Genomic DNA, 12,639 nt, shown 5'->3' on the forward strand with positions numbered 1-12,639 from the left:
TCTTTCTTTCTTTCTTTCTTTCTTTCTTTCTTTCTTTCTTTCTTTCTTTCTTTCTTTCTTTCTTTCTTTCTTTCTTTCTTTCTTTCTTTCTTTCTTTCTTTCTTTCTTTCTTTCTTTCTTTCTTTCTTACCATTCTACTAACTGATATATTGTAACCACACTAAATTCACTACTCTGTAAACTTCTACTACTTGTATACTGATTTCTTTTGTCCATGAATGTTGTATCTCAGAATATCCCATGACTTCCTTCCTAAGATCATGCTAGAACCTAATTGTACCTTTCCCAGGGAAACCTTCCTTGTTCACATTATAGAAAATAGCATGGCTACAAAAATGAAAATTGCAACCAAGAAATCTCCTTCTAAGATATAATGTTTGGTTTACCTAATTCAAAAGGTTTCTCCTTCAGATGTTGAAATTATTAATTGTTAAGAATTAATGTTTTATATTTTATTCTCTTATTTGATTTCATGTATATGGGTATTTCACCCAAATGTACGGAATGTATGTCTTAGGCACCACATGAAAGGAGTGGCCACAAAGGCCAGAAGAGTCTGTCTGACCTCTGGGATTCCAGTTACCAACAGCTGTGAGCTGCTCAGTAAGTGCTAGGAATACAACCCCGGTGCTTTACAAAAGCATCCAGTGCTCTTCACTAACCCAGCTCTCTAGTCCCCCAATAACTACTGTTTAACTCCAATGCTTGATATTTAATGGCTGTGATTCATCGTGGAGGAAAAATTAACAATGCAGATGGCCATTTTATCTCTTGTCCAGCATTTCTAAGAGCTTAGTATGTGACCCTGCACAAACACTTTAGTGAAATGTAGTCTTGGTTTTTCTTTCAGTGAGTTAATAGTTATTCCTTTTAGTTTGTTTTACAAATATGATTGACTAAAAGCACAACAATGATATAAAACAAAACTAAACTGAATAGTAGCCAAATATCTCTGTAACATACTATGGCATACACCATTCCTCACCAAGAATTTTTTTAAGAAGTTTCCCAAGTAAATCATTTTTTTTTTTTCCTTTAAATCTTGCTATGTGTCTATCTGACAATGATTCCAATATATGACCTGTTATAAAATATTATCACAAACTAGGTGAGTTAAAACAACAGAAATCCAATGTATCACAATTTTAGGGGTTAGAAGTTCAAAATAAAACTGTAATTCTCCCTCTGAAGCCTGTGGGTGATTTCTTTTTTGTTCCTGGTGACTTACTGGGCTTTTCTTACTGTGCAGAAGCAAAAGTCTGGCCCCTGACTCAATCAATGTCTAAGGGCACCCAAATCAAATCCTTCTGTGTCTCTGTCTTTATGTGGTATCTTAAGAATATCACATTGAATGAAGGGCCAACTTTATTTTAATATAATTTTAACAACTTTCATTTGCAATGGCTCCTTTCCAAATCGGCTCACATTGTGAGGTAGTGGAAATTTTCTATCAACATTTAATTTTTCTGGGGGTTGAGTTCACACTTTAATCTACTATAGTGTCAAAAGCTGTAGGGAGCAGGATTTCTTCTCTACAATTCCTTTTCCTAAATACAAAGTATATTTCTTGCTTACACCAATGAAGATTCTTACAAATGTACTTGTTAGTTACTATTGTAAATACTCTTTATTTGATGACTGAAAATTTCTTTCAGCAGCATTTATATTTTTCAATAAGCCATTGTTTGAATCCCAAAATGAAGAGTACAAACAAACACCTGATGACCTAAGTACCTATCTCTTACAGGATCTCAATATATTTATGACTATCGATGGTAGCCCAGTCAGTCACTGAAGGAGACTTTGGAATCATTAGATGACTAAGCTAGAATCTTATCGTTTTGTTCCATAGCAGAACAAAGCTCATTGCCTTGGTTAACAAATACTTGACAATGGATTAGTAACTGCTTTGACTAACAGTTTGAAGGGACACAATTTCAAATCCTGGTAGAGTAAGCGTAAAGGGTGAAATGGCTTCACAGGCAGCTGGTCACATGCCAGCTATAGGTAGAAAATAAATCTGGTACTCCCGCCTACGAAATGGGGCTGTCCACAGTCAGTGTGGGTCTTTCTCCCTTAAGCCTTTTTGGAAATGTCCTCATAGATATGCCAAAAGGAACATCTCCAATGTTATTCTGAATCTAGTCAAGGAGACAATCATGATTAACTAGCATACTCAGGAAAGGCAGCTTATCCAAAGTTCTTTTTGTAAAATTCAATGCTCCCAATTATTATTATTTTATTTTTTTCTTTATTATGATTATTTAGTACAATTTATTCACTTTGTACCCTGGCTGTTGCTGCCTCTTTCATCTCCTACCAATCCCACCCTTACTCTTTTTCCTCCTCCCCATGTTCCTCCCATAGTCCACTGATAGGGGAAGTCCTCCTCCCCTACTATCTGACCATAGCCTATCAGGTCTCATCAGGACTCTCTGGATCCTCTTTCTCTGTGGCCAAGTCAGGTGATCAACAAGTCAGCCACTGAGTCGATGTCAGAGAAAGCCCCTGTTCTACTTACTAGGGAGCTCACAGGACACTGAGCTGCCATGGGCTACATCTCCGCAAGGTGTCTAGGTTCCTCCAGGCACGGTCCTTGGTTAATTCTTCACTCTCCGCAGCACCCCCTGAGCCCAGATTTTTTAGCTGTGTTGGTCTTCTTGTAGAGCTCCAAGAAGACCCTAGGGAAGAGGCTTAATCCTCATTCAGAAGAGCAAACAGGATAGACATCAGAAGTAGGAGAAGACAGGGAACAGGACAGGAGCTTCCCACAGGGGTCCTCTGAAAGACTCTATCCATCAGGGCATTGAAGCAGATGCTGAGACTCATAGTTAAACTTTGGGCAGAGTGCAGGGAGTGTTATGGAAAAAGGGGGAGATAGAAAGACCAATTCCTTTTTTTATTAGTACTTATTAGTTGTACAAAATAATGGGTGTCATCAGAACATTTCAACACTTCTAGGTCCTAAAATGCAGCTGTGTGATGGGAACATATCATCTATTTCATAATGAAGTATAATAACCAGAGGGAAAGTTTGAGACTGATGTACTTGAAAAACGATACAAAAATTTGACTTGACATAACATACTTTTAAGCCATTTATGTGACATATTGATATCAGTTATATATCAGTATAGGTATAAGAGTAATTTACAGTTAGGTCAACAAAGATTCAAAATCTACAAACATTTTGCAACTATAAAGATTGGATAATATACAAAAGGTCCTGGTAGTTTAAAGAGAGTGGGGTATATCTAAGTGTAGACAAAATATTCTAAAGTTCTTTAAGAAGGATAATAATACAGGGCAAAAATGATAAGTTCATAGACTAAGGCTATTTCCCAATACTTATGGCTGTGGCAGAAGAAAAACCAATCCTGGTCAACAAGTACTGCCAGAAATTAGAGTATGGAACTGCTGAATGGGAAGATGAAGCTTTAGAGATCAATATAACTGTAGGTGAATGTAACCCAAAGCCACAGTATTCAGAGGATGGCGGAAGTATATGTGTGGAGTAGAGATTTTAGAGTTCAGCAACAGAGCAGGAAGAGATCAGGGGCGAATGTATTCCTGAGAAAATTCAGGAGACAAGATATGGAATTTTTATTTGCTTCAAGCTAAAAACACTTCCTATTTGTGCAACACATAGGCAGCAGAGAACCAGCCATGTGGGGTGGAAGTGTCAAAGCAAGAAGCAGGGGATATCACCAAAGCATCTGGATTTAGACAAATGGTACAAGAAAGCAAGAACACACAAAGCTAAAGAAAGGTGAACACTCAAACATGAGCCTGTTTTGCACACTCAGAGAAGACCTCCAGAAGCTGACTAAAAATAAAATCCCTCTTGAGAAGTTGGTAACTGAGCAGAAACATCAGTGACTATGTATTGTATGGAAGATAAATTGGCCAGTCATGTCCATGCAAAATAAAGAGTGGAAAAAATGTGAGGACTCTTAAAACACTGAAGGATCCTTTGTTACACTCATATAAACATAACAGTGTAACACACGGAGTAGAACAAAGACAGGACATAGAAACTGACTTCTAGTAGTCCCAGGGGTAAGAGTTAGCTGATAAAACTTTTATCACAGCTCTAACGCACATGTTCAAATAACTAAAGGGTGTATGATGTTCTAACTGAAAACTTAAGGAATCTAAATTAAAAAAAGAGAATAAGGGGAAACAACCTAACCAAAACCTTCAGTAAACTGAAACCTCATCAGGGTTAAAGAACAAAAACAATAAAGACTCAACAACCCTAAATACCTGTGTGCACAGGTTATCCAGTTTGGAAGACAGTGGAAACAGGGTGGAAGCAAATAAATGGGAACCTTAGGAACCTACGGGAGAATGCGCCAAGTCTTAAGACACAGCTGATGCTTATGAGGAAAAGGAAAGTTAAAAATGATGAACACATTTTACACAGTGGCACGGCTTCTCCCCAGGTTAGCATCTCCTCTTTGTTAATCTCTAGCCTGCATACATGTGGTGCATGCATTCCTTCAGACATGTGCAAACACACACACACACACACACACACACACACACACACACACACACATGAAGTTGAAAATCATTGAGGAATATATCTGACATTGAGACCTGACTTTCCCATTCATGTACATGTACATGTAACCTCATGTACACAAGTGTACATAGATATCTGACAAATACAAACAAGTATGAACAAACCTTATAAAACAACAGGATTGTAGTATTTAGGGCCCTAAGATGACAGAAATTCATTATGGCAGGAACAGAAACTGAGTGGACTGTCTTAAAAAAAAAAGAGATTAAACTAGAATACATACTGTTAATAGAAAGAATTGATGTAACTCTACATCTTATAATATGTGAAGAACAAGAACATAATGGACATCCTATGACCATATTATGATAGCTCAAGTAACATACACAAATTCTCTTAAAAGCATAAATTGCCAAGGGGACCTAGAGATGAAACTGAATTTATAATCACGTTTTTCCACAAAGAAAACAGTAAGACCAGAGAACTTACTAGTAAATTCCATCAAATATTCAAAAAAATTAACAGAATTCTAATTTGACACAGATGAATTGTGAAACAGAAGAGAAAGGAATATTTCCAACTCTGCTATGAGACTATTTTTAGTCTGTCACTACACCAAATACACCAGAAGACAGATGCCAGCGAGCTTCTCTCCCTTATAGGGTATTAGCAAATCATATCCTCGGCATGCAAAGGGGCAACATCCTTCACTGGAAAGATTCTTTAACTCATGAAGAACCGGAGAGGTATGCCTTCTCCTGATGAAAGTTATGGCTAAAAGCCTCTCCTGCTCTGTGGTAAGAGATTCAGTCATTTATGTAAGATTGGTAATAAATCAAAGTTGTCAACTTTCATAATTTTTGCTTAATAATTACTGCAACATCTAGATATTTCAACCAGCTAAATATTAGAAAAAATGATTTAGGGATAATGGTATAGTTAGAAAGTCCAAAGAAATATCTTCTTAAATGTTCTCACTAGAAATAGTAGTTGATTTTATCAGTATGAGTCTAAGAGGTTATTATACAGGAAATCAATAGTTTCATGCAATAGATACAAATATTCAGAAAATAAAATAAGAATAGAGATGTACTTAAGCAATGTCTATACTAACTTTACATTTAGGGACATATGTAACATATTGGAGAAATAATTATACTCCAACCATAGTCCATTGCTGGAAAGAAATTAAAGAACAACAAAATGAATGAAGAACAATGGCATAACTATAAATGGAGACTTAAGTCAATGTAGCATCTCTACAATTGAACTGCATATTCCACATGATTCTGTAAGAATTTTCAGAGCATTTTAATTTGGGTAAAAATTTACTAGCTACTTCTGAAAGTTATAGTGAAATGAGAGCAACTTGTAAAAAGCAAAACAATGTTTAAAAAGAAGAGCAAAATATTAATAATTTGAATTATCTGTTTTTAAATGTCTGCCATAAAGCTAGGTCAATTAACACAAAATGAAACTGAGGGTAGACACATAAGTGAACACTACAGGATAGTGACATTCCCAAAGATGACCAACACACAGCAGCATTAGTTGAGTTTTGACAGATAATATAAGGTAACTAAATGAGGAGAAAGAGTGCTCTTTCCATTGACAGCGCCGGAGCCATCCGTATGAGAAAAAATATTAATCTCAGTAGAGTAACTCATAATGCATGGTAGATCTGGAGATAGAAATAAAATGATAAAATTTACAGATAAAAACTTAGGGAAAAGGCCAGGTTGGCGGTGTATGCCTTTAATGCCTTTAGTCTCAGCGCTGGAGAAGCAGAGGCAGAAACAGAAGCAGGCAAATCTCTGTAAGCTTGAGGCCTGCCTGGTTTACTAAGTGAGTTCCAGGACATCTACAACTATACGAAGAGACCCTGTCTCAAAACAAAGAAAACATAACTTAGGAGAAAAGTCTTTGTTGTATTTAAGTGACGAAAACAGAAAATTATGAGATATACAAATATATTTTTTCTTTTTCATATATTTTTAAATTATTTTTATTTTTATTAACTACAGTTTATTCCCCCCATACCTCCCTCCCTCCTCCCCTCCCAATCTCACCCTCCCTCTCTCCCACTCCTCTCCCTCTCCCAGTCCACTAATAAGGGAGGTCCTCCTCCCCTTCCCTCTGATCCTAGTCTATCAGGTCTCATCAGGAGTGGCTGTATTGTCCTCCTCTGTGGCCTGGTAAGGCTGTTTCCCCCTCAGGGGGATGTGAAAAATGAGCAGGCCAATCAGTTCCTGTCAGACAGTCCCTGTCCCCATTGCTATGGAGGCCACTTGGACACTGAGCTACTATAGGCTACCTCCGTGCACGGGTTCTAGGCCATCTCCATGAGTGGTCCTTGCCTGTAGTATCAGTCTCAGAAAAGACCCCAGTGCCCAGACTTTTTGGATCTGTTGCTGTCCTTGTGGAGTTCCTGTCCTCTCCAGGTCTTACTATCTCCCATTTCTTTGATAAGATTCCCTGCACTCTGCCCAAAGTTTGCTATGATTCTCAGCATCTGCCTCTATACCCTGCAGGGTAGAGCTTTTTGGAGGCCTTCTGTGGTAGACAATTAGGAATAGCACTTCCTCAAGATCCAGCCATACCACTCCTAGGCATATATCCAAAAGATGCTCAAGTACACAACAAGGACATCTGCTCAACCATGTTTGTAGCAGCTTTATTCGCAATAGCAAGAAGCTGGAAACAGCCCAGATGTCCCTCAACTGAGGAATGGATACAGAAATTGTGGTACATCTACACAATGGAATATTACTCAGTGATAAAAAAGCAAGGAAATCGTGAAAGTTGCAGGTAAATGGTGGGAACTGGAAAACATCATTCTGAGTGAGATATCCCAGAAGCAGAAAGACACACAGGGTATATACTCACTCATAAGTGGATATTAGATATATAATATAGGATAAACATACTAAAACTTGTACACCTAAGGAAGCTAAGCAAGAAGGAGGACTCTGGCTAAGATGCTCAATCCCCATTCAGAAAGGCAAAGGGGATGGACGTCGGAGGAGGGAGAAAACAGGGAACAGAGATACACAAATATGTTGAGTACACATCTGTGATCCCAACCTTCATGATGTGAAGGAAGATCGGAAGTTCAGGGTCATCTTCAACTATACAGGGAGATTGGGTCCACCCTGGGCTTCATGAGATCCTGTCTTTAAAGCTTGTGTTGGCATTGTGGAGTAATGGGAAATATTATATTAATCAAAATAAAACTGTCACTGAGGTATATCATTAAAGTAATAGGAAAACTCATATGCTGGGAGACAATTATTTTCTACGCAGATATCTGAGAAGAAGCTTCAATCCAGGACATAGAAATAATGCCTGTAACAAAATATTAAGAGTAGCACATGATATGATATGTAAAAAAAATATGATAGAAGACTTGAAAAGACACTTTCAAATCAGTCAATGCCCTTATGTAAAGAAACACAGCACAGGCAGTTCCCACGTCACTGCTGATTAAAAATCACAGTGAGACTGTGCTCCACTCTCTTAAATGGCTGACTTTTGAAAGACGGGCACCACCACCTGTTGGCAGATCCTCTGCACCCATAACTCTCCCACACTGCTGGCAGAAACACATAACTCTACAACTAACAGGGTAAATGGCTCATTTTCTTACTTGTATAGGTAAATACACACTTACCATATGATCTAGTATTTTCATTTCTATATATTTCCACGATGCAAATGGGTACCCATACTCACAAAAAACTTGAGCATGAATGCTTCTGTGATTTGACTCTTACAAGTTTCTTTGTTGAAACTATCCAAGTATCCACTGACGGGTGAATAAATGAAGAAGCACGTGAGTTAGCTTTACAGGGAAAAGCTATTTTGCAACTATGGAAACAACCATGCATAACTCTCAAAGGTATTATGTTAAGTGAAAAAAGTAGGACACAATAAAGCACAGAGTGTATGATTCCAGCCTTCTAATATTATGTAGAAGGCAAATTAATCTAGTGAATGAAAGCCAAAGCTAGGAATGGGGGAAAGAATGCCTGCATAGGGATAACAGGAAACTTTTGTTCAAATGTGCATTTTCTACTTTGTGTTTGTGGTGCTTTCACAGTTCTGTGTATCAATGAGATCTTATCAAAAATTTCAAGTTCATTTGAAAAGTATATGGAAAATTTAAGTTTCTGCCCTCCCTCTTTGGTTGTTGGGCAAAAGAGCTGTCTCAGCAGAGTCCAGGACTCAGTCTTCTGCTGCAGTGTTTTTCTGTGGTCCCGTGGGATAGTCCAGTGTCAGCGACAGCAGTGAAAAGTCTAAAACCAAGAGATGGACTCCAGCCTGCATCGGCTCAGTACAGATGTGGTTACCAGGATTTGTAACTGACTCATTGGTAATTCTCCCTTTTTGGACCACTGACTCTTTCTACTGGAGTTACCTCATTTTCATCATTGATGAAATAAATCAATTATGCTGTTTGAATGGGGTCATTCCCTCTTTTGTAAAGCTGAGAAGACAGAGCCTCAGAACACTGAACAATAAAAGCAATGGGTAGGGTAGAGATGAGGCTTCATATTTCCTTACATTTGGCTCTGTATGTCATTTCTTTTCTTTTAAAGCCATTAAACACGGGTTTTAAGACAACTTGTATCACCAATTTAAACATATATACACATGTGTGTGCCTGTGCAAAGAGAGAGAGGGAGACAGGGATGGAGAAAGAAAGAGAGAAGGGAAGAGAGAGAAAGAGGGAGAATATGAAAATGAGAATACATGGATATAGAAAAATAACCTAAGCAGATATGAATATGGGAAGTAAGGTAAGAACGCTAATTTTCTTACTTAACACCCTACACAATGCTAAGTTCACCAAGATGAATTAATCAAATTACCTTTACTAGGTTCCTAGATAAACTTATACTACATTAGAATTATTTTGGTGATCAAGGTACAGCTTTTTCTTTTTTTTTTTTTTTTTTTTTTTTTTTGCATTTTGCCCCCAGATTTGGTCATACTGCTTGTTTTGTTTATACTCAGTCCACTTTTAACAATAAGTCCAGCAAATATCCCATCAAACCTGAAAGATTCAACTTTTATGCTTTCATACTGCCTTCATATTTTCACTCTGGCATCACGGATAATTTCGTCTGTATGTTGGTGTGAAACGTTACAATGTGTAGTCTTTTCATCAAATATTTTCTACTTCAACACCTGTGCAATTATAAGGTGTAAACTATTCCCACATGCCACAAGAGCTAATGATAAATGTGGAATTATTGTGGAAGAATTTCATCTTAGAAATTGTCATGTCCAAACCCTTCAGCAGGGAAGAATAAAAGACATTCTGATGTCATCTATGTTTAGGGATCAGAACCTGGGGGTTATTGCTGGTTCTTTATCTGTTGGGAAGATGAGTAGGGTGAAGGTGACTTCACCGTTCAATGGTTTATTAATGGGGGAAGCATCATCTCAATGTCGGAGATTTACAGAATCCTGAGTTGATTACTAGTTCAGTGACGGAGTCGCACTGTGAAACCCCTGGTTTTACAGGATGTTCAGTAAGAGAGGGCGGCAGCTTTCACACATTACGGCCTTTCTAGATCCAAATCTTGTTAACACGAGTATTTGGAGAGGTTGGGGTTATCCTAGCCTATTCTTATTTTCTGCCAGAAATAGAGATCTACCGACTTTTGTTTTTCACCTGTTCATTCAATTAGAAATATGTAAAAAGAAGACCTAGACCTCAAACAATTAAAAATTTAAAGAGAATGGTGAAATTATAAAGAAATGGATTTTTTTCTTGTTTCTTTTTTTAATAATCAGGAATTACAAATGCAGTTGTCTGACTTGCACGCATCTCTGGGTAGCTCTTTCAGATCACTGATTCAATGCAAAGTCACTATGGACTTAGTTACTTGTTACTGGGCAACAATTTCTTCCAGTTATTACTGAAACGTGACTAACAGACAGTTACCGGCGAAGAACAGATTTTTAAAAATGAACTATTAAATCCACAGCATTTTCTCTTGTTGTAAAGAGGCAGAAATTGTTTTAGCAGTTGACATTTCATAATGTTCTGGGGTCTTTTTAGACATTTCAAGTGGTCTAAGGGCATCGGTGAAGACCCAAGGGTGGCAAGGTTCACAGCTGTTAAATGTAGGGATGACACAATCAGACAGAGTAGCCGCAGAGACCAGTGTATGCACAGCTCCATTCTTTCTAAAATGCAAAGGTGTACAAACCTCAAAAAGCCATAGGAGACATTTCATTTATCAAAGGCTTCGGTGGGCACTTGCTAACTCCTGCTTTCAAATGTCTCCCATTCTATTTCTCCTTCTCCGTTTTCTTCTTGAAACTAAGTAAAATCTATTATAGCTTAAAAAGCACAGTGGAGGATAGAAAATTACATTCCTTGATGTTTTTATCCATTTTAAGAGCAAAATTTAAAATCCTCACTTCTAAGTTTTTTGACCCAGATCTAAGCCGGACTCAGAAAGTTTAACCCTTTTCATGTGTCTTCCAATTTTTGACACTCAAGTCTGTATAAGATCAAAACTTACTACATAGAAATATACTTTTAAATGGCATGCATAGTATTAGATAATAATTACAACGGCGGGAATATTTCCATCCTTTTCTTCTTTTTAGTATTAAACTACAATCTGAAGCGTGTAGACGACAGGTACCAATCAAACAGTAGCAAATGTATAAGCACCAAGGGCAGGGAAGTCTTCTGGTCTGCAGAGAGCTAACCTGCAATCTTCCTCTACAGCTAACAGTCAGGCAGTCAGGAACAGTGTGAGAAGTCAGTTCTAAAGGCAGGGAGGCAGGGAGAGAAGCTTGCCTCTGGAAATTTACACCGAGTAGTTGAAATTTCTCCCCCACCACTGAGTAACAGGTACCAGCATTCTCCATAGCTGCTCCAGTCAGTGTGGAGAAATACTTGTTGAGTGCAATTGGGTTGAATTAAAAATTGTCCTTTCGGAAAAAAAAAAAATTGTCCTTTCAAAGAATTAAGTTGGCATCTCAAGTTCAAAGTCTCCAAACGATACAGGCTCTCCTTCACACTGTCTAATGAACCCCTGACTAGTTACAGATAAAAGGGATTAAAATCACTCCACAGAGCACTTGCTTTAGTCTTTCATTATCTGGACTACAGAAGTCTGTGATAATTACACTGTACCATAAAACAAAAGAAGTTTAGTCCTTGTACTTCCTGTTTAAGAAGTAAACATGAAAACGTAATGAAGGTTATGGGTCCTGTTACAATAAATAATAACACCTGCCAGGCAGCAACTTTAAGGAAGTCAAGACTTCTTCCTTACAGGACACTGAAACTCCAACCCCAAACAACCAAGCAGCTCCTTGACACAGCGTAGCAATCTCAGCCCCGTTGCGCCTGGGCATCGAATAGTCAGTTTGCAGAGAGAAGCATCATCAGGATGGATAGGGATGCCGTTATTCCTGGTGATAAGTATGACGCGGAGGTCATCTATCAGGCAATTATACCTTTTCAGTACAGGCTAACCCCTCACAGCAGGGAAGCCACGCTTATGACAGCATTAGAGAGACAAAGCCTTCAGCTCTTAAAAAAAAAAAAAAAGAAAAGCCAAAAAAAGAAAAAAAGATTAAAAAAATTAAATTCATTTTCTTACCAGCACGTTGCAGCACCAACTTGCTCACGGGAATGTTGCTTTTACAGGTTTCTCTTTTAATTATCCTGGAAGCAGGGAGACAGGGAGGGGGGCTAGAAAAGAAGAAGCAGGGTGGTTAAATTAGCGTGCTGGAATCTTTTCAGTTTGTCGCAGAGAGTAGAAAAATAAAAAAAAAAAAAAAAAAGAAAAAGAAAAAAAACTCAGTAATTTAAATTTGCTCTCAGTTCAGGCTGCACCGTTGGGTCCCGCCCCTTCTTCCTGCTGGGTTCCATTACCTGCAAGGCTGGGACTGACGGCCAGTGTTCAAACACAAAAAGGCAGCCAGCATGCTGGGACCATTCTGTCTGCTCTTTGGGTCTCACTTGTCCTGTCAACTAAGCATCAGGACCAGGAAGGTGTTCTGCAGCATCTCCTCGGGTACTCTCATGCCACTCCTTGCCATGGGAGCTGATCACACCCAGCGGGGGCTTTTGCTTA

At 38.3% G+C, this 12,639-nt stretch overlaps 1 protein-coding gene across 1 annotated transcript in view; it reads right to left on the minus strand.

Moving 5' to 3' along the window:
- The window catches only part of Celf2 (CUGBP Elav-like family member 2), an 837,937-nt gene extending 825,751 nt beyond the window's left edge, over positions 1-12,186 (minus strand). Inside the window, exon 1 of the mRNA XM_055593762.1 lies at positions 12,163-12,186. The gene's annotated coding sequence lies outside the window, so the exon portion shown is untranslated. The remainder of the gene's footprint in view (positions 1-12,162) is intronic.
- Positions 12,187-12,639: the final 453 nt, after the last annotated feature.

This window comes from Psammomys obesus, unplaced genomic scaffold (assembly GCF_907164565.1).
Source record: "Psammomys obesus unplaced genomic scaffold, mPsaObe1.curated_primary_1811, whole genome shotgun sequence".
In the NCBI taxonomy this organism is placed as follows: domain Eukaryota; kingdom Metazoa; phylum Chordata; class Mammalia; order Rodentia; family Muridae; genus Psammomys; species Psammomys obesus.